The 25,482-nt window shown below is 39.1% G+C and overlaps 1 protein-coding gene across 9 annotated transcripts in view; it reads left to right on the forward strand.

Annotated features, from left to right (window-relative positions):
- The window catches only part of SFMBT2 (Scm like with four mbt domains 2), a 267,557-nt gene that overhangs the window by 47,263 nt on the left and 194,812 nt on the right, over positions 1-25,482 (forward strand). The gene's annotated exons all lie outside the window — the stretch shown is intronic.

The raw sequence follows: 25,482 nt of genomic DNA on the forward strand, positions 1-25,482 counted from the left end.
CATCCTACAGTGTACAGAGCAGTCTCCCCTTCTCACCTCTCTGCCTCCCACTCTCCCCACCGCCGCGACAAAGACTTTATTTGATTCAAGCTGTCAGTAGTCCGGAAGCTGAGAAAGAATGAACTGCATTTTACACATGCATTAAAGAAACTCATCTGATCCTATAAGCGAGAATCACTGAATCACTAGATATTTGAATCTCAAGACCTTATTCTCTGTTTGTTTATATGATGGTGGCAACAGTTGTACTTGAAAACTTTTCACACTAACTCTCGAGCTTGTGTAATATTTCCTTAGTACCTAGCTGTATATTTTTATTTTGAATTGGCAGTTTAGTTTTGAAATAACATAGAAAAGTAAGTTTTAGAGTTTTCTACACCATTTCAAACTTAATTTTGAATTTTTTTTAAGTTCTGACGTAGTTTTTCTGATTGGTGGCTCTTACTATACTTTGTTATGTGTAATTGAAAGCCTGCTAAGGAGGATCGTAATAAACGGCAAGGAGTTTAAGAGTTGCATTTGGTGGTGCTGGCATAACTGGACATCCATCTGCACAAAAATGAAACAAAGACCCATACCTCACTCCATGCACAAAAACTAACTCAAAATGGATCAAAGACCTAAATATAAAATCTAAAACGATAAAGATCATGGAAGAAAAAATAGGGACAACGTTAGGAGCCCTAATACATGGCATAAACAGTATAGAAAACATTATAAAGAACGTAGAAGAAAAATTAGATAACTGGGAGCTCCTAAAAATCAAACACTTACGCTCATCCAAAGACTTCACAAAAAGAGTAAAAAGACTACCTACGGACTGGGAAAAAGTTTTTAGCTATGACATTTCTGATCAGTGCCTGATCTCTGAAATCTACATAATACTGCAAAAACTCAACTGCAAAAAGACAAATAACCCAATTGAAAAATGGGCAAAAGGTATAAATAGACACTTCACCAAAGAACACATCCAGGTAGCTAACAACAGATATATGAGGAAGTATTCACGATCATTAGCCATTAGAGAAATGCAGATCAAAATTACAATGAGATTCCATCTCGCTCCAACAAGGCTGGCATTAATCCAAAAAACACAAAATAATAAATGTTGGAGAGGCTATGGAGAGATTGGAACACTTCTACACTGCTGGTGGGAATGCAAAATGGTACAACCACTTTGGAAATCGATTTAGCGCTTCCTTAAAAATCTAGAAATAGAACTACCATACGATCCAGCAATCCCACTCCTTGGAACATATCCTAGAGAAATAAGAGCCTTTACGCAAACAGATATATGCACACCCATGTTTATTGCAGCACTGTTTACAATATCAAAAAGATGGAAGCAACCAAGGTGCCCATCAACGGATGAATGGATAAATAAATTATGGTATATTCACACAATGGAATACTATGCATTGATAAAGAACAGTGAGGAATCTGTGAAACATTTCATAACATGGAGGAACCTGGAAGGCATTATGCTGAGTGAAATTAGTCAGTTGCAAAAGGACAAATATTGTATAAGACCACTATTATAAGAGCTTGAGAAATAGTTTAAACTGAAAAGAAAACATTCTTTTGTGGTTACGAGACGGGGGAGGGAGGGAGAGTGGGAGAGGGGTATTCACTAATGAGAGAGTAGATAAGAACTATAGGTGAAGGGAAAGACAGCACACAGTACAGGAGAGGTCAGCACAATTGGACTAAACCAAAAGCAAAGAAGTTTCCTGAATAAACTGAATGCTTTGAAGGCCAGTGTAGCAGGGGCAGGGGTCTGGGGAGCATGGTTTCAGGGGACATCTAAGTCAATTGGCATAATAAAATCTATTAAGAAGACATTCTGCATCCCACTTTGAAGAATGGCGCCTGGGGTCTTAAACACTAGCAAGCGGCCATCTAAGATGCATCAATTGGTCTCAACCCACCTGGATCAAAGGAGAATGAAGAACACCAAGGACACAAGGTGATTACAAGCCCAAGAGACAGAAGGGGCCACATGAACCAGCAACTACGTCATCCTGAGACCAGAAGAATTAGATGGTGCCCAGCTACAACAGATGACCGCCCTGACAGGGAACACAGCAGAGAACCCCTGAGGGAGCAGGAGAGCAGTGGGAGGCAGACTCCAAATTCTCATAAGACCAGACTTAATGGTCTGACTGAGACTGGAAGGACCCCGGTGGTCACGGCCCCCAGACCTTCTGTTGGCCCAGTCAGGAACCATTCCCGAAGCCAACTCTTCAGACATGGATTGGACTGGACAATGGGTTGGAGAGGGATGCTGGCGAGGAGTGAGCTTCTTGGATCGGGTGGACACTTAAGACAATGTTGGCATCTCCTGCCTGGAGGGGAGATGAGAGGGTGGAGGGGGTTAGAAGCTGATGAAAAGGATAGGAAAAGAGAGAGTGGAGGGAGAGAGCAGGCTGTGTCATTAAAAAAAAAAAATTAGGGGGAGAGTAATTGGGAGTGTGTAGCAAGGTGTATATGGGTTTTTGTGTGTGAGACTGACTTGACTTGTAAACTTTCACTTAAAGCACAATAAAAATTATTAAAAAAAAAAGAGTTGCATTTGGGTGACATTTGTATGGATTGAATCCAGTGCTTTGGCCTCAGCTAAGGTCTGGACCGCTTATAGTCTCAGGAGAAAGAGAAGAGCCTTATTTCTTTCCTTTTTGCTTCGGGTCTCTGCACCTGTTCTTTTCTGTGCTTGGAACTCCTTTCCTCCCCTGTCCCTCAAGTTACCACCCCCCCCCCAGCTGTCGGATTATCTGTTTCTTCTGCTAGAAACCAAGGTCAAGCCCTGTCCCATGCACACACGGCCTTGTGTACCTCTAGCCTTGACCGTGTTTGCAACTGTACTTCCCCTGCCTTATTTCTTAATTGAGTTATAATCCACATATCATGAACTCACCTTTTAAAAGCATACAATTCAGTGGTTTTTAGTATATTCACAAAGTTGTGCAACTATCACCACTATCTAGTTCCAGACCGTTTTTAGCACTCACGAAAGAAATCTCATACCCATTAGCAGTCAATCCCCATTTTCTCTACCCTCCTCGCCCCAGTCAACCATGAATCTACTTTCTGTCTCTATGGATTTGCCTCTTACGGACGTTCCACATTAACAGACTCATACATTTTGTGGCCTTTTGTTTCTGGCTTCTTTCTTTCACGTAGCATAATGCTTCCGATGTATTAGCATCTCATTCCGTTTTAAGGCTGAATAGTATTGCATTGTATGGATATGTCACATTTTGTTTTTCCACTCATCTGTTTATGGACATTTGGGTTCATTTGAACATTTAGTTGTGTGGTTCTTTGCTTAGAGTCCATTTTACCCTCTGGACAGTAAGATCCATGGGTGTGGGGACCTGGTGTTACCCCAGTGCTAACACATACTGCCTGTGCTTGAAGAGTTTTCAGTAAATATTTATTGAGTAATTGAATGATCTAATGACAAAGGCTTAAAATGCCAGTAGATGCCCTTAAGGAAAATAATCAGTGCTGTTATCAAGGCACGCACTGCCTTAACTCCCCTTAACCTTTCTTCCTTGCATTTTGAGTCAACATTGTTTGCATCTTTATATCTGAGATGTTATTTCTAACATCTGTATTGAGGGATACCTTTTCAGATGAGTGCTGTGGGTGTTGCTAACGGGTCTGGCTTTATTCTTAACTCCCATTCTAGTTCTGTAAAAGCAGATAGTCAGTGAAGAAGTTTTGTGTTAAACAATACACTGTAATGCTTTAGGTAGTGCTTGCTTAGCTTAGCCCCAGACCCAGCCTACATTGGCTATATGTGACACTTTTTGAGCTGACTTTCAAGTAAAACAGTCGCTGAGGTAAAAAGATAGATGTAACATATGATTATTTAATTTTCCCGTTAGTTCTGAAAGCAGTCCTGGTGGCACAGTGGTGAAAGCACTTGGCTGCTAAACAAAAGGTTGGCGGTTGGAACCCACCAGCCACTCTGTGAGAGAAAGATGTGACAGTCTTCTGCCATAAAGACTTAGAGGCTTGGAAATCCTATGGGGCAGTTCTGCTCTGTCTTGTAGGGTCTCTGTGAGTCAGAATCAACTTGATGGCAATGTTTTTATTTTTTTTTCTGGGTTAGTTCTGAACTATAAACCAGTCTTGATGGATTAATTGTACTGATAGAATATTGGAAAAATAACAATTCTTAGAGAAGCAGAGATACCCCAATCCCCACTCTGCCTATGAATACTGTGTAGTCAGAGACCCATGTGAACAGAACGACACTCACGTAGAGGGGCATGTGTTGCTCAGAAAAGGCAACAACTTGACCACCTGTGGTCTCAAGAAGGAGAAGAAGATGCGCACACACACGCAGGAGGGCACAGACAGATGTTTGTTTATCCCGGGAGACGTACATACTCGGGGGTGCAGAAAGGGGATAGTACAGAGGGAGAGAGAGTCAGGCTCTGCCTCTTGGCTGCAGCCCCTGCCATGTCACTGTCCTTGCTGCTGGTGCTTTCATCATCTCACTCGTGACCCTTAACGTTTGACACGTTCGTAGCTAAATGCCCTTGCAAAGGATGTAAGATGGCTTCACTTTATAATAGATTTCTCTAGTGAACAGTTGTAGAGAGAAGTTCCAGGGAACTGAATTTTAACACTCTTAAGAACTAATGGGCTCATTTGGTAAAAATCCATGCTGCTCTTTGAGAACAGGGCCTAGTTTACTAATCAATTCTCCTTTCTTCCTTGGATGAAAAATGTGGCAGCAGTCACAGTTTCAGAAGCACCATCAAATTTGTATCTTACTGACTTGTGCTATTAGGCAAGACACAGATACACTTAATATGACAAATTGAAAATGAAAAATGGGAAAACCCTGTAAAAAGGGAAACCAATCATTCACCATTAATGTGACTGAAAGGTGTAAAGTCTGTTTAAACAATAGCAGGTTATGCTAATGTGAGGGTTTCTTTATTGCTCTTTTTAAAGAACTTAAAAAAAAATTTAGTAGCTAATCAATATGACTTGGAAATCTGTAGTACAGAGAACAAAGTCAGGAAATAGCAGGTTCATGGGGCAAGAGGTTTTATTGATTGCTGTAGTACAGGATAATTATCGCTTTGTAGCCAGCGGCGGCCGTTGTTCCAGAGGGAATAGTAGAATCTATTTTTTGAACAAGTATTCTTGTTTGTGTGCTTTTCTGTCCTAGAGAGCTAATATCATTGTAAATTCTGCAACTGTACTTGGTCGATCTTTGTTGCGGTTAGACTTAAAAGGCATCACAGAATATTAACACGCGTTACAGCAATCCGTGACACACAGTGCTTTCGTTTGGGAAGCTCTGTGGCGATAGTGAGGTTTTCTTACTGATCCTAGGGATCAGGGTGGTATAAAGGGAGAAGCATTGTGTTTAGAGCCAGGAGATCTGGGATCTTATCTTGCCTCTACCATTAACTTAGCTATGTTGGTGAGTCAACTCCCAGATTTCTCATCTTTGAAGTGAGGGGGTTATGGTATATAATCTCTAAAGAGCCCTTTAGTTCTGAAATTCCTTGGTTTGTGATGCTTGTAGAGGAAGGCAGGAGTGGGTGTTACCGTTCCTGTTGTATGCATGAGCCCTGGTAGCTCAGTGGTTAAGCACTTGGCTGCTAACCAGAAGGTCAATCAGTGGTTCGAACCCACCAGCTCCTCGAGGGAGAAAAATGTGGCAGCCTGCTTCCGTAAAGGCAGTCTGCTGCCTTGGAAACCCTATGGGGCAGTTCTCCTCTGTCCTGTAAGATTGCTATGAATTGGAATTGACTGGATGCCAATGGGTTTATTTATTTTTGTGTACTCAAAGGCCAGGAGAGATGAGGAATGGGATTTGTTTTGGAATTAAGATCCATGGAAGTCTAGCCCAGGAGTCTATGGAGCACAGAAGAAACATTTCTAAGTGGCTCTTGGGGGTGATAAAATTTTAATGGAATAAACTAGGTTAGGAAATTGCTGTGAGTGCCTGTAACGAAGACTTGTAGGTTGTTCCCTGTTAAAATCAGAGAACTAAGAGTTATTAGTCCTTGACTGAGTAGTTAGGGGAAGCTGAGTTGATGAGCATGTGGATGACAACCTCAAAATATAGTTGGACTGAGCAGGGGGGTGGGAGTGTTCGGTGATTTTGCCCATTCTGTTCAGTGGGAGAAGGAGAGGGCTACCTTTCCTTGTCAGACTAAGGCTGTAGCACTCAGTATTTTAGGGATGTGTTTGCATTATCCAAAGTAGCCTTATATTTTCTGGTGTCTGGTGTCACTGCATTGAAAGAGGGGAATTTTATTACTTCAGGTGCTAGTTTTACAAAGCATGCAGAGTTCTTTACAGTCCCATATATTCTTGCCTTGCTATTTTAAATTAATTTTTGAATTAATGTGAGCTGTCATTACTATGCTAAATGTTATGAGGAAGGAAACAGCTCAACTATATGTTATTAAGATGTGGCTCCAGTCAGCAGTAAGAGAACTCCATTAATAAGGACGTATTTAGAGAGACCTGGTTTTAGTGGCCAATTGGCTGTTCAAAGAGCAGTGTTCCTACTTACAAGCTAATCAGTGCTAATCTTTCATATTAAAAGTATTAAGAAACATACTACTTTACAGCATCACTAAGTACAGTGGAGGATTCTGGCTCTTAATAGAGGAGCAAAATGTGAAACGTTTTGGCTTTAGTAAATCAATAAGGCCTGATTTATTAATAAGCACATGCAAAGCTTTCAAAGGGCAGCTGCCAAATAATTATTGTTTATGGGGATAACGTAAGGAAATCATTTAATCCAGCGACTGTTTCATTGTTATTTATTGAGAAGTAGCAATATTACCTCTTCATGTCTCTTCGGGCTGGGCAGTTTTGGGATTCTAGCAGATGCCTGCTGGGTCTCTGGAAGAAATGGTCCTGTAAGATTGCAGGTAAATAGGTATGATAGTGCAGATCCAGGTAAAACCCCTTGGCTTGTGAATGGAGAGCTATTTATGTGTGCTTTTTATTGTTGTGATAAAAGTATTGGAATTACAAGGCCTTTGGAATCATGCCAGTAATTTTTAGTTTCCCCATTATTAAAATTTCTGTAATTGGAATTGCAAACTGAGTAGTCTTGCCAGAATGACTCTATTTACCATTCAAAGTTGAATCAAAATTACTGGAGTTGGTTAATATATAATTTATTCAAATAAAAGAATGTTTATTCATGAAGTGTTAGGAGAAAGTGTGAAGATGGCCTTACGTTACACGGTTAGATCCTGCCAAGTTATACAGCCTGGTCCTAGGACTGTTTTGGGCAATTGGTGTTTTTACTGTAGTTAGTTGTAAAATAAGAGATACTAGTAGGTGGTGCGTGTGACTGTGGGATGATTGGACAGCAGGATTTACCAGTCTCTCTAGTTGCCGTCAGCGGATTCTGAGTCACAGAGACCCCGTTGAGTGTGAGGACAGAACTGTGCTTTGTAAGGCTTTCAATGACTGACTTTTCAGAAGTAGATTGCCAGGCTTTTCTTCTCAGGCACCGGTCAGTGAACTCGAATCTCCAGCCTTTAGTTTAGCAGCCAAATACATTGATGATCATTGTTTAACTGTAGACTCTGAGCAAAATTGGATTGTGTTTGACCGTCAGGTTTTAAATTTGTTTTTTATTATTTAAATACCGTTTAAATAATATTAATGAAACCCAAACAATCAGATTATTTTCATTGGCAGTCTTAATTTGTAACCGGAAGTCCATTTGTTCTTTAAGAAGAAAATTAAGAATATAGGTTAAAAAACTTGATATGCAAAATTAAAATCCTAACTGGCAGCTCAGAGTTGAGGAAAACAGACAGAGGCTCACTAAATATTAGATAACCTACGGCCGTTGAATCGATTCCAATGCGTAGGAACCCTATAGGACGGAGTAGAACTGCCCCAGAAGGTTTCTAGGGCTGTAATCTTTACGGAAGCGGACTGCCACGTTTTTTCTCCCGTGGAGCTGCTGGTGGGTTTCAATTGCCAACTTCTTTGGTTAACGGCCAAGCGCTTTAACCACTGCGCAATGAGGGCTTGCTAAATATTAGATAGCTTGATGTGAAAAGAACACACACACATACACACACACTGTTAAAAGAAAGGATTGTTGTGTGCCACTGAATTAATTGACTCATAGTGACAGAGCATAATACAGTATAAGACAGAGTAGAACTGCCCAAAAGGGTTTCCTAGACTGTAGTCTTTTTGGGAGCAGACCGCCAGGTCTTTTCTCCCACAGAGCCACTGGTGTAGGGCCATGTTTTACATGCATGGCAGTAAATGAACTAAAAGCCATAGTAATGTATTAAAAAATGAGTCCTATTGTCAAAAGTCATTCTTGACAGTGGTGTGTGAAAGAAGGAATATTCAGGTAGGAAACAAAGTAATCTCTTCTCTGTAGGTACTTACTGGACTTTCTAGAACAGTTCACCTGGTTTTGAATCTTATCTGATCGGGTGGGAGAGCCTGTATGGGGATTCTGCAAGGTGTAGACCTGCATGGACTTGGCTTGTAGGGGCGTGTGTGTGTGTGTGTGTATTTAAAAAATATTTTAAAACAATTTTAGCATCTACCACTTGACAAATCATGTCATTTACATTTAAGTCTCTTAAAAAAACTTGCAGATGTAGGCATGTTGGGCTGCATGTCACGTGACAGCTGTTGGCTGGGGCACCTGCCTCTTCGAGATTGTCATTTGTTTGCTCTCTGGATCTTCTGTCCCCACTCATCTTTCTTATCTGCTTGGGGGCCCTGTAGGCATCTGGGTTTATACCCCACGTATCAGGCATGGAACCAGGCATCTGGAGATGGGAGTTACAGATGTCCTTGTGCTGCTCTGTGCATGTGACCTCAGAGGTGTCATCTAACCTTGCTGAACTCCAGAGCCTCATCTTACAACATACCGAAGTACACCAGATGATTGCTAAGATGTCTTTCAGCTCAAAAAATGCTCTAATTATAAGAATTCAGAAAAGAGCAAGAAGTGAGATTTATGAAAGGGCTTTTTTTTTTTTTTTTTTTTCCTGAAATAAATAGGCTCTATGAACAAAAGCCTCAGAAACTGTGGCCATTTAGCCTGCGGAATGAAAAAAACAAAGCGAAAAAATGAAGACAGAGTTAATGGTCCTCATATAAATCAAAAACCTTTAATCAAAACCTTTGAATAGGTAATGGTAAATAGCTATTTGTTCATGAGTAAAAAATCAGATCTTTTCTCCTATAAATCCCTGGTTGGTGTTTGTATTAGTCTTTTGACACTGAGTATATATAACATCAGGAAACCCTGGTGGCTTAGTAGTTAAGAGTTGGGCTGTTAACCAAAAAGTCAGCAGTTGGAGTCCACCAGGCGCTCCTTGGAAACTCTGTGGGAAAGTTCTGCCCTATCCTGTAGGGCCACTATGGGTCAGAATCGACTTGATGCCAGTGGGTTTGGTTTGGTTTGGTTATATACCACCAGGAAACCCTGGTGGCATACTGGTTAGAGCTACATCTGCTAACCAAAAGGTCGGCAGTTCAAATCCACCAGGCGCTCCTTGGAAACTCTATGGGGCACTTCTATTCTGTCGTGTAGAGTTGCTAGGAGTCAGAATCAACTCAATGGCAATGGGTTTTATATACTAGCAAGGAGCCCAAGTGGCATAGTAGTAAGGTTCTTGGCTGCTAAACGAAAGGTCAGTGGTTTGAACCCACCAGCTGCTCCACAGAAGAAATGTGGCAGTCTGCTTCTGTAAAGATTACAGCTGCGCTGCAGTTCTACTCTGTCTTACAGGGTTGCTATGAGTTGGTTTTGACTCAACGGCTAAAGGTTTTTTTTTTTTTTTGGTATATACCATGAAACCCTGGTGGCGTAGTGGTTAAGTGCTACAGCTGCTAACCAAAAGGCCGACGGTTCAAATCCATCAGGCGCTCCATGGAAACTCTATCGGGCAGATCTACTCTGACCTGTAGGGTCGCTATGAGTTGGAATTGACTCGACGGCAACGGGTTTGGTTTTTTTTTTTTTTTTTTTTCCCTGAGTTCCAGCTGCTGTTGAGTTGACTCCAACTCATGGTGATCCTACATGTACCAGAGAAGAACTGTGCTCCATAGGGTTTGCAGTGGTAGGTTTTTTAGAAGTAGATCCCCAGGCCGTTCTTCAGAGGTGCCTCTGGGTGGACTCTAACCTCCAGCCTTTGTTAGCAGTCAAGCACATGAACCATATGTACCACCCAGGGACACACTCCCTTGATCATTGTCTTATGCAGTGAAGAAATGAATCATGAATTGTATCATGCTTATATCATCATAGTTTTCCAGTGAAACACAGTTTCTCTCATCCATAAAATATTTTTATTGTGTGCTTACTATATACCAAGTGACTAAGTTCAGTCCTAGCCTTCGAACAACCTTCTAAAGAAACTGATACTGTTATTTTATGTTTGAAGAAAATGTGGCTGAGAAAGGGTAAATAAATTGCCCTAGGTCATATAGCTTGAAGTAGATTTTAGGCTAAGGGTGAGTCTTTCCAGTTTGGAAATCAGTGCTTTGAAGATAGCAAGGGGTCAGTAAATATTTGTTTATTGATTAAATTGCATCAGTAAGACTTTTTAGAATGTTCAGGCTTGAAATATTAGAAACATCTTGCTTAGAAAAGTTGTAGCATTGGCTTCTTGTGATTCTTAAGGATAGGGTCCAGAATGTTTTCCATTTTGTCATTTTCAGAGGCAAATAAATGGAAGAGATGCTTCCTTGCCAAATGGTAATCATGAGATTATGTAAAGTTATGTAAATTGTATCAGATGCTATTTGGGTTTTTCTGCGCTTCATGAAAACCCTAAGCACAAAGCAGTGACTGTAAGATTTTTCTTTTCAGTGTTAAGTCATAAATGAATTTATTTCTCCTGCTTTTTAATCCAGCAACATATGTAATTTGTATCAAGTATGTGCTTAATTCTGTGTGAAATATGAGGGTGAGTTAATTCTATGTGTTTCCTTGGGCTCTTGTTCTGAATTTTTTCTTCGTTGTCAAATCCTTCGTTTCCTGAACTGTCAGAGCCCCAGTCCAATCTGTCTGCTCCTTTGTACCCCGCAAATTCAGGGATCTTGGCTCTGACCTGCTCCGGATTCTGATAATGATGGCCTTGGATATGTGAAGGCTTAGTCCTATCCAGCCCCAGGTTCTGCTCTGGGTTGTTGTTGTTGGGTACCGTTGAGTTGATTCTGACTCCTAGAGACCCCATGTGACAGAGTAGAACTGCTCTATAGGGTTTACTTGGCTGTAATCTTTACCAGGAACAGATCACCAGGTCTTTTCTCCCGCAGAATGGCTGGGTGAGTTCAGACCACCCATCTTTGGATTAGCAGCCGAGCGGTTAACCATTGTGCCACCAGGGCTCCTTTGTGCTCTTGGTGGAGCTCTTTGCTTCCATACATGATCCTAGTGTAGATCTTCCAAGCAAAGTACCATGTCACCTTTAAACAGACAGGTTTTTCTTGGCACAGCTTGCCCTCTTGGGATCTCTGACTATTCCTAGGCCTGTCTCTGCCTTGTTGAACTTCTTTGTTTCCTTGTGCTGAGCCAGGAGCTCCCAACCCCATCTGTCCACTCTCTATCGTGTCTCTGAACTCTGTCTATCCATTTCTGTTTCTGCTCTGGCCTCCTGAACAAGCCTCTGACTCGATTACTGCTTATTACTAAGTCTCCGATCATGGCTTGACATTCCAGGACCGTGCTTCCTGCTAGAGTCCTTCAGCTTCTGTAGGTCCTCCAGAGAGTCTGCCTTGTTTGATCACAGCTCTAAGAGAATGATTGGCTTGTAAACAGGTTGTCTCCTGAGCTTAGAATTGTGTTAAAGCTTAGTGAATATAACTTCAATTCAGAGTTCTTTTTGCTTAGGTGTTGTGATACAGAGGTGGGTTTGGTATGGATTCAGAGTTACAGCTGAGTCAACAGACCTGCTATCCTCTGGTATCATCTTAATACCTTCCCTGGAGCAGGAAAGTTTTATAGTCACTTATAATTGCTACAGTAGTTTTTGCCTTAACAGACAATATTCAGTTGATATCTCAGAATATAGATGTTCTCAGCAGAAACCTCTGGTAGAAACCAGTGGAGTAAACATAATACATGGGTTACCTTTAAATTCTATGAAAGTATAAATGCCAATGTGAAGGGCAGAGATCTCTTGAAAACCTACATGAAATGGGTAGGAAGAAGAGGCAGAGATACATAATACAGTTCATAGGCTTACTGCCTAATTTTCAGTAGTACCATTAGGGTTTATTTAAGGAGCTGACAGAACACTTCTAAATTCTGTGCCTATTTGTATAGCTTCTTGCAACTCTCTTAGTGCCCATTGGGATTCTACTAATGTGAGTGCACTTTGGGATACAGAATTCTGTGGCATGTGTTTTAAAAGATTGTAGCTAATGTGCCTTTACAATGAATTGCCTTCAGCTTCATTGAGGGCATGTTTAACAAGTATATAGCCTGTCTTCAAGTCTGAGAAATAACAAATGTATAAATCAGGATATCATAGACCAGTTGTCTTTGATGTTAGCACTACACTTAAACCTGTGTGAGGATGGCCTGGGCTCTTCCTTTTTTGGTAAAAATATATACCACAAAACATACACCACTTCAACAATTTGTATATGTACAATTCAGTGACATTGGTTACATCCTTAAAGTTGTGCCACATTTCTTGACAACCTTTTCTACACTGTTTTACCATCATTAATACAGACTCACTGCCTCCCTAAGCTCCATGCGAGAATGACCTGGCGGTATGATTCCGTAGGGATTATAGCCAAGAAAATCCTACAGGGCAGTTCTGCTCTCTCATATGGGGTCACTGTGAGTTGAAAATCAGTTCAGTGGCACCTAACAACAACAACCGCAACAGATATGACATACATGAAGCGTGACTTTAATTTTTTTACGTTGGTAACTGGACATTAAATAGTAGAACTGTGAACAGTTTTATTTTTATAAGCACATTTAATAAGATTAAATTCCAAACTAAAATTTCTTGTATTTACTGATTATAATTTATATTTTACTTTTAATTTTAATAGATAATTTAGAATATGTAGAAGGAAAATAGCTTTGTGAAAATAGCTTAAAATTTTGATTTTTGCATTTTCTTTAAGTTACATTTTTGACAAAAGTATTTAAATTACGTAGACTGCATAAAATTACATTTTAGTTTTTTAATCCTTCAGATGATTTCTCTCAGTAGAACACAATTATGGGAAAATCTTGATCTTTAACTATGTAGGTAATGATTTTGGTGAAATGAATGCAAAGAAAATAAGCTTTATGGAGTAAATTCACAATAATTTATGAATTATGGAAGACTTTATTATTCATTCAGATATTCCTGGCTCACCAACTGAAGACCCAGACAAATGTCATAATAATTAAATTTAGTCTTCTTTGGTATTTTGCCAACTTTCAGTTATATATAAACCATAGCTTTTTACATATTTTTTGATTTAGTCATTATGAATATGTATTTGCTAATGTAGGAGGGTAGAATGTAGTTACTTAACAGCCTGTTTGCTTGGATAGCAACTGTGGAATATTTAAACCTATTGTACGTGGGCCTACATTGTACTCTTGCCCTGGGCCCTATAAATGTTACAGGTAGGCCTGTTAAGAGTTTTCAAGTTAAGTTTCTCATGTCCCCTTGTATACAGGAAGTCTTTTTTCTTTTTCTTTTACATGAAGTCCTTCTAAGAGGTACTTGGGCATGGGTAGATTTAGGGAGTCGGTTTCCAGACCCTCAAGTTCTGTCTCTTTCCTAAAATTGATCTACCTGAGACTGTACTACTGTGTTCTTTCCTACCTTCCCCATCCCAGTCATCCTTCTCCTGTTTTAGAGAGGGATCTTCCCATGGTGCATTGCCCTGAAGTATAAACACCTTTGTGGCACTGAACAAAATATTGGTGTTTGGAGTAAATCCTCCCTATGTCAGAGAGCTTTATTTAAGGTCACATAGCTAGTACGTGCCAGAGCTGGGATTTGAACCCAGGTTTGTCTGATTTCAAAGTCTGTGCCCCTTCTGCCACACTATGCTGCCTTTCTCAAGTGAATCCTCCTTTACTCAAGGCATCTTACCTTCTCTCCCAGCCATGGTATTAAAATATAAATGTTTATTTTTTAAATGTTTCATCATCAGAATTTATAATGTATTTATGTTGCCTTGATCAGAACTAAAAATAATTTTAATAGACCAAATCAAAAGAATATTTTTAGAACTTAGAGCTTTATAGTCAGAGAAACTTGAAAAAAATTAATTGTGTACTACATTTTTGTTGTTGCGAAGAAGTAGGATAGGATGAGTAATAAAAAGACTTTTGGAAGTAAAAAGATCTTACATTAGGATAAGAGTCTGGGGAATGTGGAATGAATCTGTGATTTCAAGGCAAAAAAGAAATGCTTTATGAGTTGACTGTTAAAGTAGTGGGTGTTCATGTGTTTTTTAGAATGCATGATGGATGGTATCAGATCATTCTATTACGTATGTTTCTGGGACTGACAGAACAATTTTATTTAAAATGTCATATTTACAACACATAGGAAATTAATCCTTTGCCACTATCTAAAGGAATGAAAACTTTTATAATGCCAAATCAAAAATGTGTGAGGAGGGAGTATTAATTTTTCAAAATTCTTTTAAGGAGACATGTGAGCAAGAAACCTTGAAGACCAGTGCCATAGACAACTATGTTGAATGAAAGATGTTCCGAGAAGCTGATTAATTTCTCTTCCTTTCTAAGGCTGATAGTTGGCTGTGTAATCCAGAAGAAGCATGTTCATCCTGAGTAGTTGCTGCGTGAGCCTTGTGAATTTCTTAAATATTGTGAATGTTCTCCCCACTCCCCACACACACACGGTCATCCTGGAGACAGGATGGGATGAGATGTAACCTGTCCTAACCCATCCTTAACCTCTTGCCTCTCCTTATTATGGTTTTTCACAGATGGGACTTCTCCACAGCCCTTCTTGTTTACCCATTAAGACATTTTTTTCCTCATAATTTAGGTGTTCAGTAGTTTTCAGGGATTTTAGAGAATTTATCAAAGTTGAGCTTTTCAGAGTTCAAATTTAGGTCACTGGATTCAGGTTCTTTGTTAATAAAGGAAACTAAATCTGGAAGAAAGATCGTGGATTGATGGGTAAAAATTCCTTCATGGCTACCAGCAGGTCTTTTGGTCCGCAAACTATTGTTGTCACACAAACAGACACGTTCTTATATCACTCAATGAAGAGTTACTCATGGAGGTTCTAATGTGCCCTGTATTTCTTCGGTGGGGTTACAGAGTCTAGAGTTGTTATATGGCTTAGTTTGGAGTCCCTGGGTGGTGCAAATGGTTAAACACTTGGCTACTAATGGAAAGGTTGGCAGTTTGAATCCACCCAGAAGTGCCTTGGGAGACAGACATGATGGCCTCCTTCTGAAAGGTCACAGCCATCAAAAACCCTATGGAACACACAGTTCTACTCTGAAGCATGTAGGGTCACCATGAATTGGAATTGACTTGGCAACAGCTGTCTTGGTTTTATATAGCATAGTTATTATTAAGTATCATTATTAAACCTTTCTTATAAGCACATTTGTAATAAAATAAACTTATTGCTGATGGCATGTACTCCGATGAAGTATTTATTTTGGGAAATGGATGTTTTGTGTGCACCTCCTTGTAGACTTCCTTGTTGTTGGTCTTTTTGCTTTGGCATTTCATTCTTGGCTTTGTATGCTAAGAGGCGTTGGACATTAATTTGAAATTCTGATTTCTAGAAACATGGGTAACCTCTCTTTGTCTGGAAACATCTTTGAGACATCACTTCTTTTTTTTTGAGTTTTAAAACATACCTCTTTTATGTTAAATATTTTCAAAGGGTCATTAGCCTATGGTGGAAATTTACAGAGCTAGAGGCTGACCTGGCAGTGAAACCCTGACCCCTAACTTCGGTGGCGATCTGCCAGTGGCTAAATTGAAAGGTCCCTCTGGACTGTACTCTGCTGGTATTTAAATGAAATAAATTGCAGTTTTCTAGAGCTGACCTCTGTGTAGTAAGAGCACTCTTCAGGTTAGCGGGAGAGTGCCTGGTGTGAGTCAGACAGCCTGGGCTAGTGTTCAGCTCTGCCTCTTGCTAAACATAACCTTGGAACTTAGCCTCTGTGCTTCACAATTTCCTCATCTTTAAAATGATAAATTAATACCTGACCTTGCTCTCTTTCAGTGGTAGTGTTAGCAGCAACTTTGATGGCAGATGCAAAAGGTCTTTGTAACCTGTAGACCGCTATAAAGTGTGAAGGATGCTCATCGCGTTTCTCTCTTTTTGATGCAAGAAGGGCCTAATGGTCCTCCCCTAATAGGCAGTGACAAAGGGAGGTATGAATAAGGAAGTGCCAGCACTCTAAGATGGGGAGCATAGAATACAGCTGCAGAAGGCACAGTGACGTCTTGCTTAGCTGCTATGTCCTCAGCTGTATCAACCCTCCAGCAGGCTGATAAAGAACTGCCTTTTTTTTTCCTGCGATCTTGGAGAAACTTGGTCATACCTCCTTTAAAATAAAGTTATTTTTTTTTTGTGTGTTACAATTACTCATGGATACATCTATTTTACCTATTTGATTATGAAAGAAAGACCTCGTGAATGTTTTGTAATCAGAAAGATATATGTTGGATCCACATTCGACTATTTAACTAAATGTGTGGAACTTGGACTAGGTACTTGATATCTAAACTTTGTGACCTTCACATCTGTAAAATAGGGATAATGATAGCTTCCTTATAGGATTGCTTTGTATGTTAAATGTGATTTGTATAAATTCCTTAGGTCAGGGCTAAGACTGTAGAAAGTAATGAATAACCCGCGTTGCGACCCTGTAGGACAGAGTAGAACTGCCCAATAGGGTTTGATAGAGTTTCTAGGGAGCAACTGATGGATTCAAACTGCTGACCTTTAGGTTAGCAGCTGAGCTCCTAACCACTGTACCACCAACGGTCCAAGTAATGAATAAATGCTGTTTTTTTTTTCTGTCTTTGTCCTTATGGTTAAGGATGGTATTTTATTTACCTTTGTGTTTCTTACAATGCCTTACACATAGTGAAAGCTTCATAGTTGTTAAGTGGATAAAGAACAAAACTTCTGAGTTAAAAACAAAACAAAACTAATTGGTACTAGTGTATGCAAGTTATTTATTGGACACCATTTTTAATCTTACAACACTTATGTACAACAATCACAGTTACTTGATTTTGAAGACTAGTACATATCAGAAGCAGCAGATTAGCAGGGATGAGAAGACCTGCTAGTCATACCTTCTTGTATCAACATATCAATGATAATTCGTAACCCAGTTGCAAGGGAGGAGAAGGAAAAACTGGAGAAAGTAGGTATCAAGGTAAAAAGGAATAACAATCTAATACCATTTACTATATATAGGAGCAGGTAGTCATATCAGTAGGTCTGGAGGGTATGGAGTTGTTATATAGTAAAGTGTCAGCTGCTATATACTAAAGAAGAATAATTGCTTTATATGACTCTCAGTCTTTAAAAAAGCTTTAAACTTTTGCTTTGTGTCTACCAAATAGGTGGCAACAGCAAAGGCTAACCTCAGAGGGTTGTGGTGTGGAGAAACAGAGATTGTAAAGAACTATTACTCTTTGAAAGTTAGATGCTCTATGAGTTGAATGCATTATTACTATTATTATGGTAGAACTCTTCTACAGTTCCCAGAATCCCAGTTTGAAATAGTCTTTATTCTGTCTATTTAAAAGTGGTAAAACCTGAAGCCAGTACAGTGAGCCTATAACCTAAGGCTATTGACTTGGTACACAAGTAATAGTTTTTAAAGATTCTTATATTTCAAGATGTAGTGAGGTATGCTGGTTAAATGCCTATCCCAGGCACTTGGGACAGGCATTTAAAATGTAGCCTGTGGGGCGGGGGACAGATATTGGGGTAAGTGATGGTTATAGAGTAAGCTGACCTGGAAGAGGTGGCTGGGTGGGTCCAAAGTTGAGGAAAAGCTCTGTAGATGGTTCAGGTATGTGTTGTGATTGGCTTTTTGAGATGAAATATTAAGGTCATATCAGGTGCCTAGTGTGTTCAGGTCATGTGCTCTTGGCCTGGTGAGTAAGACTGGCAAGAACAAAGCAAGACCCTGATCAGTAGGATGGGGCCCTTGGAAAAAATCTAGAGCCTAGGATTGGGCACTAGGCCTAGAAACTTATTAGTAAGGGTCGAGGCATGATCTGACCTAGCCAAAGACGGGAAGAGAGAGCTTTGAAGTGGGACAATGTGATGAAACTGCCCGGGGCCCTGAACTGATGGCCTAAATGAGGCAAGCTTAGAGAGGAGCAGGTGTGTGGTACCTCAGTAACAATACCAGGCTCTCTGGTCCTGGCTCTGCGTGACTAATTTCAGGATGTGCGTGTGAGAGGGCTGCTGAGGTAGTGATACAGCCTTCCTGCTTTTTTGATAAGTGGCGTACACTTTTCGACTTTGACAGCAGCAGTCCTTGAAACACAGGTGTCCTAGATTGGCAGGGGGGTGGACGTCAGTGGACTCAATTCTGAGGGGCTCAGGAACATAAAAGCTGGATAAAAGAGGTAGGGACTGAAAGCCGTGAGATTCCCAGCAGCATTCCAGTTATGCCATCCTGTTGTTATATCTACTTTAAACACTAGGTGGTGGTCCTGGAACCAAACCTGGGGCTATTTTTAGGATTAAACTCTTAAAGGCCACAGAGTTACATAGCCAGTTTAGGAGATGATGCTGAGAACTTCACTACACATTCCATTCCATAAAAGTTGGAAATTAAGCAACAACAGCCTTTATTTATTGAGTGTTTTAGATGATTGTCACGTTTATGATCTTTGGGTCTAGGGAAGGGATCTGTGATTCTCCTTGTTGATGTTGATTCATTGAGGAAATTTAAAAATGGATAGAGAAGTTCATAAATATCGTAGATCCTGGGGACTGTAGAGCCAGAGGGAAAGCTGAGGATCAGAGAGATGGAGAATGGAGAGTAGACGGCACTGGACTGAGATCTCCAGGTGTTTGATATTGAGCCCAGTGCTTTTTTCACTTCAGTTCCTACCAGTCTCCCTTGCGATTGTCTCAACTTTTTCATGATGATAAGATGTTATAGTGCGTCAAAAGCATTTAAGGTAAACGCTGACATGCAGATGCGATAGAAATAACCAGGTGCAGTGAGAACTTCAACGTACCAAAGACCTCACTTTTAGAACAGGTCAAATAGCCCTTGATTTGTAGACATTACCTTTTCTTCGACAAGGATTTATTTCAAGGGTTTAAAAAAAAAAAAACAAAAAGCCTGCTTTCCAAAGATTAGCCCAATCTAGATAACTACAACAGCTTTAAGGATAGAATGTTATACAGAATAAGGCCCAACTGTTCGGCTTCAGTAGTCAGCCTCTTATTTCTAAGGAGCTTTAATCAAAGAGAAGTGCTGCAGATTTGAAAAGAAATGTGATTTTAAGGGTTTTCGTAGTTATTTTTCTGATTATCTCTTATCAACTAAAAAAGTGTTATGTGTAGTTGACTAAACAATGCACATTTTTAAAAAAAGCCCATAATGACATATTTATACAGCAGTTACAGTCTCCAAAAGTTCATCATGGATCATAGAAATAAATTGTAGCCATTAAAAACAATTCTGTAGTTATTTTTTTTTCACAATAGACAGTTATGTCAAGTCATTAGCATCTGTTCATCAGATTTTTTTGGAAGCTACATGGTATCTTTTGAGGCTGTCCTAAAGCAAAACAGCTCCCCTAATTCATACCACTTCCCCTACCACCCTCGAACATAAACAAAACGAAGCTCTTCAGAAATCTCCAAAGAAAATAAAAATGTATTGAAAAGTTCTGTTCTGATTTAAATGTTTTATTGTCTTTACTGAAACCCAGTGATGATCTATATGCCTTATTTAGTCTTTGGAATAATGTTTAACCACAGATTTGCTTTGTGAAATGAAGAAAGCAATCCCGTTCTTCATCTGTACATCTAATATGTAATTTGTTAGCCCATCAAAATTAATTTTAGATCCCTCATGTACAAGGATCTTTCGATTTATAAGTACTGTTAATGGTCCTTTCAGTTAAGTGTATGTATTTATGTGCCGTTCTAGGGTGGATTTCTGTGAAGGATTATGCAGAGAGGATGTTAACATAAATAACCAACAGCAAATAAATGTCAGTTAAAAATTCTATTAACATAGCTGGTAGCTGTCCTTTAACATTTTAAGTACAGTATGTTTGGATCCAGTTTAATTTTCTCAAAATGCTTGCCTGTGTAGTTTCTCTAACTAAGCTTTCTGCCAGCAGAAGAAACCCTTTTACATTTAAAAGAGTGTAGCTTTATTCTGTATTCATGTGAATACTGAGTGTTAAAATATTATAAAGATTTTTAAGTGGTTTTTAAAAACAAGGGGATTTCATCATTTTTTCTAAGTTTTCTTCTTTCTAACATAGGGGTATCCTTTCTCCTTCCTAGACCTTCTTTCTTTCTTTTTTTATTTTCTCAAAATTTCCCTTTTCTGAGATTTTTAAATTTATTTTTATTGTATTTTAAGCTTATAGCTCATTTGAGGGGCTCGATCACATGGCTTATATATTAAGAAGCAACTGAAGTTACTATTACAAAAAGGCCCCAAAATCCTGAGGCTCAAATTAAGTTAGATGTTTATTGCTCTCTCCTTCAACAGTAGTGAGTAGATCAGGGATGGTGGGGTGCGTCTGTTCCATTCCATTTGGTTATTCAGGCACCGGGCTCTTTGCATTTTATTGCTATGCCACCTCTGAATGTTTTACACAGCTGCATGGCAGAAACTTGATTCACTTCCACATTCCTCAAAAAAAGAGGAAAGCCAGAGTCCAGGGTCAGCTACTTGCATCCCATTGTCCAGAACTTAGTCACATGGCGTTATCTAGTTGGAAAGGAGGCTGGAAAATGTACTCTCTACCAGCAGTGCCCAACTATGTAGCTATAACTTCCAGAGTGGGGACGAGGCAGGGTAGGGAGACTTCTTTTACCAAAAGAAAGTAGGGGAGAAAGGGTCCTGGGAAACAATTAGCAGTCTCAGCCACAACTCATTTAATTAACTTTAAAGTTTTTTTCATCTTTGGAAAATATCTCAAAGAAAATATAATAATGCTTGGAATATAAGACCAAAGAATTTTTTTTCTTTGGGGGTCAACTTGCATTTTTCTGTAGTTGATACAGTATCTTACATTTTTAACTTGCAGTATTTGCTGTTGATTTAATAGGATATATACTTTCCCCTCTATTCACTTTTCGAGAGATTAATGGCCTGCAGTATTACTGCCTTTCTACTAGTTGGGATACACCACACTTTTCACTGTGCTTTTAATTTGCATCACAACTAGAATAGCATATAAAATCATTTACTACTTCTGGATTTCTGTGTACTTACATATATCATAAGGAGCCCTTGTGGCGCAGTGGTTAAACACTTGGCTGCTAACTGAAAGGTTGGCTGTTCGAACCCACGAACCACTCTGCGGGAGGAAGATGTGGCAGTCTGCTTCTGTAAAGATTGACAGCCTTAGGAACTCTATGGGGCTGTTCTCCTCTGTCCTAGAGGGTTGCTATGAGTTGGAATCTACTCGACTGCAACAGGTTGTTTTTTTTAAATATGCATATCGTATTGGGTCCAAATTAATTTTTTAATTCTTTCTTAACTTGAATTTATCAGGTATATATGTACAGTATTTTCAAGAGACCGTTTTAAAAGACTTGTTTTTTTAAAAATAAGAGTCCCTTGTTTACACCCACGCATACAGTATCCTGTTTCTTGAGGTTAACTCTTTTAAACTCTTAGATGAGTACAAGGGATCAATAAAAGTCTCTCGTCAAGATACAACTTCATAAAATTTTAGAACATTGGGGACAAAAAGATCCAACAAATGTACAGAAAGCAAAAAAAAACAGGTCAGATCCAAGACTGCTGTTTTAAAATATTTTGATTTAATTACATCGTACAAAGGGATAAAAGAGGAAGTTATGTTGTGTGCAGTCGAATGTTAGACTCAGAATTAGGTAGCAACTCCTGCCATTTGGACTTAAGTTTTAAAGTAAGGGAGAATGAGGAAGTTTGGGATGTGAAGACAACAGAGTTACGATGTTCAGTACCTTTTTCCTTTTTGCCTTAAATATGGTGAGAACGTAGTGCTCAGCTACGTAGTGGTCCTTCATTCACTATTTAATAGCGTCAAGTACTATTTTTGACACTAGGAGTTAAATGGTCAACTAAAGAGAGGAGATTTTCATTTCCATAATATTTGCATTCTAGTTATTATATAATTGATGAAGGGTGAATACCATTTGTGCAAATGATAAAGACCATGTTAAGAAGACATATCTGATGGAGGTAGGGGTCCTGGGGAAGACCAGACCTCCATGTCTGTGGTTACTTACTACTGGGTACCTTGTTGATACTCAAACTGTTTAATACTGATGATTCCCCCCTCCCCCAATTTTTTTTTTAAAATCTTTTATTCTATGACTAAATCATTATATTAGTCTACAACTATTTTTTTGGAATCATTAGTTTATTAAACTGTGATTTTCTTATTTTGGTAGTAGATAATTATCCATTTGAAATGGTCTTGAAGGGACTTGATAATGTTTAGAAAGGTATTTTGAACCTGGAAATTCTAGAATCTGGAATTTGTCTCTTATAAGACACTAGCTGGAACCCTGGTGGTACAGTTGTTAAATGCTCATCTGGTAACCAGAAAGGTCAGCAGTTAGAATCCATCAGCTGCTCCTTGGAAACCCTATGGGGCAGTTCTACTCTGTGCTGTAGGGTCACAACTTGATGGCAAAGCTAATGACCGGTATATTCTAAGGTTTCTTGGCTCCTCACCCTGAGGGGCGTTCACCTATTCTACTCACAGACAGGGAAGTGGTTCTTGCTTTAGCAATTTCTATACCTTCCGCAGAGCCTCCTGGCTCCCACTCTCTGTGTTTTTTCACTTTTCTTGTGGGTCCCCTTTTTCTCCTATTGCCTCCTATTTTCTGCTATTGCCTGAGATCACCACACAACTTTCTTTTAACATCTTCATTTGTGTACCATATCTCATAAAAAATTAATTATGACTTACAGTTAAAACAGCCAAGTGAAAACTTTCTTTGTTCCCTCTTCTCTTTGAAGATGGCACACTCATACATTGAACTCAGTTTCCTGACTGATAAAATGCAAAAGTTTGTAATACTTAGAGTATTAGGGAGAAAAACACTTAGTTATTTAGTGCTGCTATAACAGAACTACCACAAGTAGATGACTTTAACAAGGAAATTCATTCTCTCACATTTTAGGAAGCTAGAAGTCTGAATTCAGGGCACCAGCTCTAGGAGAAGGCTTTCTTTCTCTGCCGGCTCTGGGGGAAGGTCCTTGTGTCATCAGTCTTCCCCTGGTCTAGCAGCTTCTCAGCACGAGGACCCTGGGTCCAAAGGACTTGCTCTGCTCCCTGCAGTTCTTTTTTGGTGGTATGAGGTCCCTTCGCTCTTTTATATCTCAAAAGAGATTGTCTCAAGATACAACTAATCCTGTAGATTGTGTCCTGCCTCACTTACATAATTGCCTCTAATCCTGCCTCATTAACATCATAGAGGTTAGGATTTACAACATATGGGATATATATATCAGATCACAAAATGGAGGACAACCACACAAAACTGGGAATCATGGCCTTGCCAAATTGACACAAATTTTGGGGGAATACACTTTAATCTGTAACAAACACAAAATAATTTCCCTCCTCTCATGTGAGGTAGACAGATCAATACAAACAGTACAAGGGATTATACCATTTCAAGAAGGCATGAAAGAGCCTGTAACTAATTTAGTCAAAACTTAACCATGGCTTCTTTCAGAAGCGTATCAATATTTGTGAATTGGTGGATGATCTTTTGAGTCAGTGGATGGGAATATTATTAAGGCTGGACATTTTCTCATCTGAATTCTCAGAAGGCGTTATACAATAACTCTGCCAAGATACTCTTATTCCTTAGAGCAGAAACCAATGTAGAAGTTGTGGTGGAAAAGTCATAATTTCTGCTACCTTGACTCTTAAAGTCCCCATGACCTTTATGGTACGCTTCTAAGTGAGAATTACCAGTTCATTCTGCTTACATCAATGTTGGTTTTCTCATGTAGGAAGTTTCCTGGTACAATGTTCTTTTTTACCCCCTGACACTCCATGATATGTATATCCCTTTCTCCCTTTCCCCCCCAGAAATGCTAATACAGTTCATTAGAAGATATTGTTAATCATATCGTTTTTGTTTTTAATTTGCATCAAAGTAGCTTATGCTTAAAAAAACCATTTTCTGATAATTTTGGGTAAAACAGGAAATATGAACATTGGTGACTAGATTTTTTAAATTGGAGTTTGATAAATAAGCTTATATTTTCTCTTATAATTGAAAGACTCATTCCTATAGGGTACTTCAATCTTGTAGACTCTCATTCTAATGCACTTCTAGAAGGATATTTTGTTTCCCCCATTCCATTCAATCCACGAATGAAATTTGTTCAGGCATATACGTTTATGTGTGCCTAACATATTGGTAGTAGGCTAATAAATGTGATCTAAACCCACATAATACCACAGTTCACTTGTCATAAACTGATATACGTTAGTATTCTCTTTAGATTAGTACCAATTTGTAGTTATTGAGGTTCTTTCACTTGGAGACCTTGGAGCCCCTCACTGTGAACACATGGTAAATTCTTCTTAATGAGGCAGTGAGCTGTGGCCCAAATAGACTGAGGAGGAAAAAAGAATTAATGCCTGAAGTCTCCAGCTTCTCGACTCTGTATTGGAATGCGCAATTAAAACTGTAGCTCTGTTATTTGCTGTGGTTCACAGCATTCCTTTTTCTTAGTGAATGGCAAAATGCTCCTCCTATTCTACTTTTAAAACTTTTTTATTATGGGAGATGTAGACATAGAGAAAGTAAGATAAATAGTGAACCCCCATATGGCATCAGTCTTGTTTAATCAGTACTCCCACCCACTTCCCCCCAGTCTGTGTGATCTTGAAGCAAATCCTAGGCATCATATCATTCTATCTGTAAATATGTCAATATGTGTCTCTAAAAGGTAATTCTACACATGCTTGTATAAAATAATTGAGATGCTACAGTGTTTAAAGGGAGACTTTGTTTACGAGTTTTTAAAAAGTAGAACCAAATATTGATTACAAAAATATTCTTTTAGTAGAAGTTAAATGCAATGTATCTCCTTCTACCTCCTCAAATTTGTCGAACGAATAAAAACTAAAATCAGATTAGCAACCCTTGAAAAAAAAAACTAAGGCTGTTATTATATATTAAATGATGATTTGAGAACTGAGAATATGTGTTTTTCTTCTTTTGGTAGATCCAGAATGAATGTTAGATTTAAAGGTTGTAGGTTTGAGTG

Source organism: Elephas maximus, chromosome 4 (assembly GCF_024166365.1).
Source record: "Elephas maximus indicus isolate mEleMax1 chromosome 4, mEleMax1 primary haplotype, whole genome shotgun sequence".
NCBI classification, from domain to species: Eukaryota; Metazoa; Chordata; class Mammalia; order Proboscidea; family Elephantidae; genus Elephas; species Elephas maximus.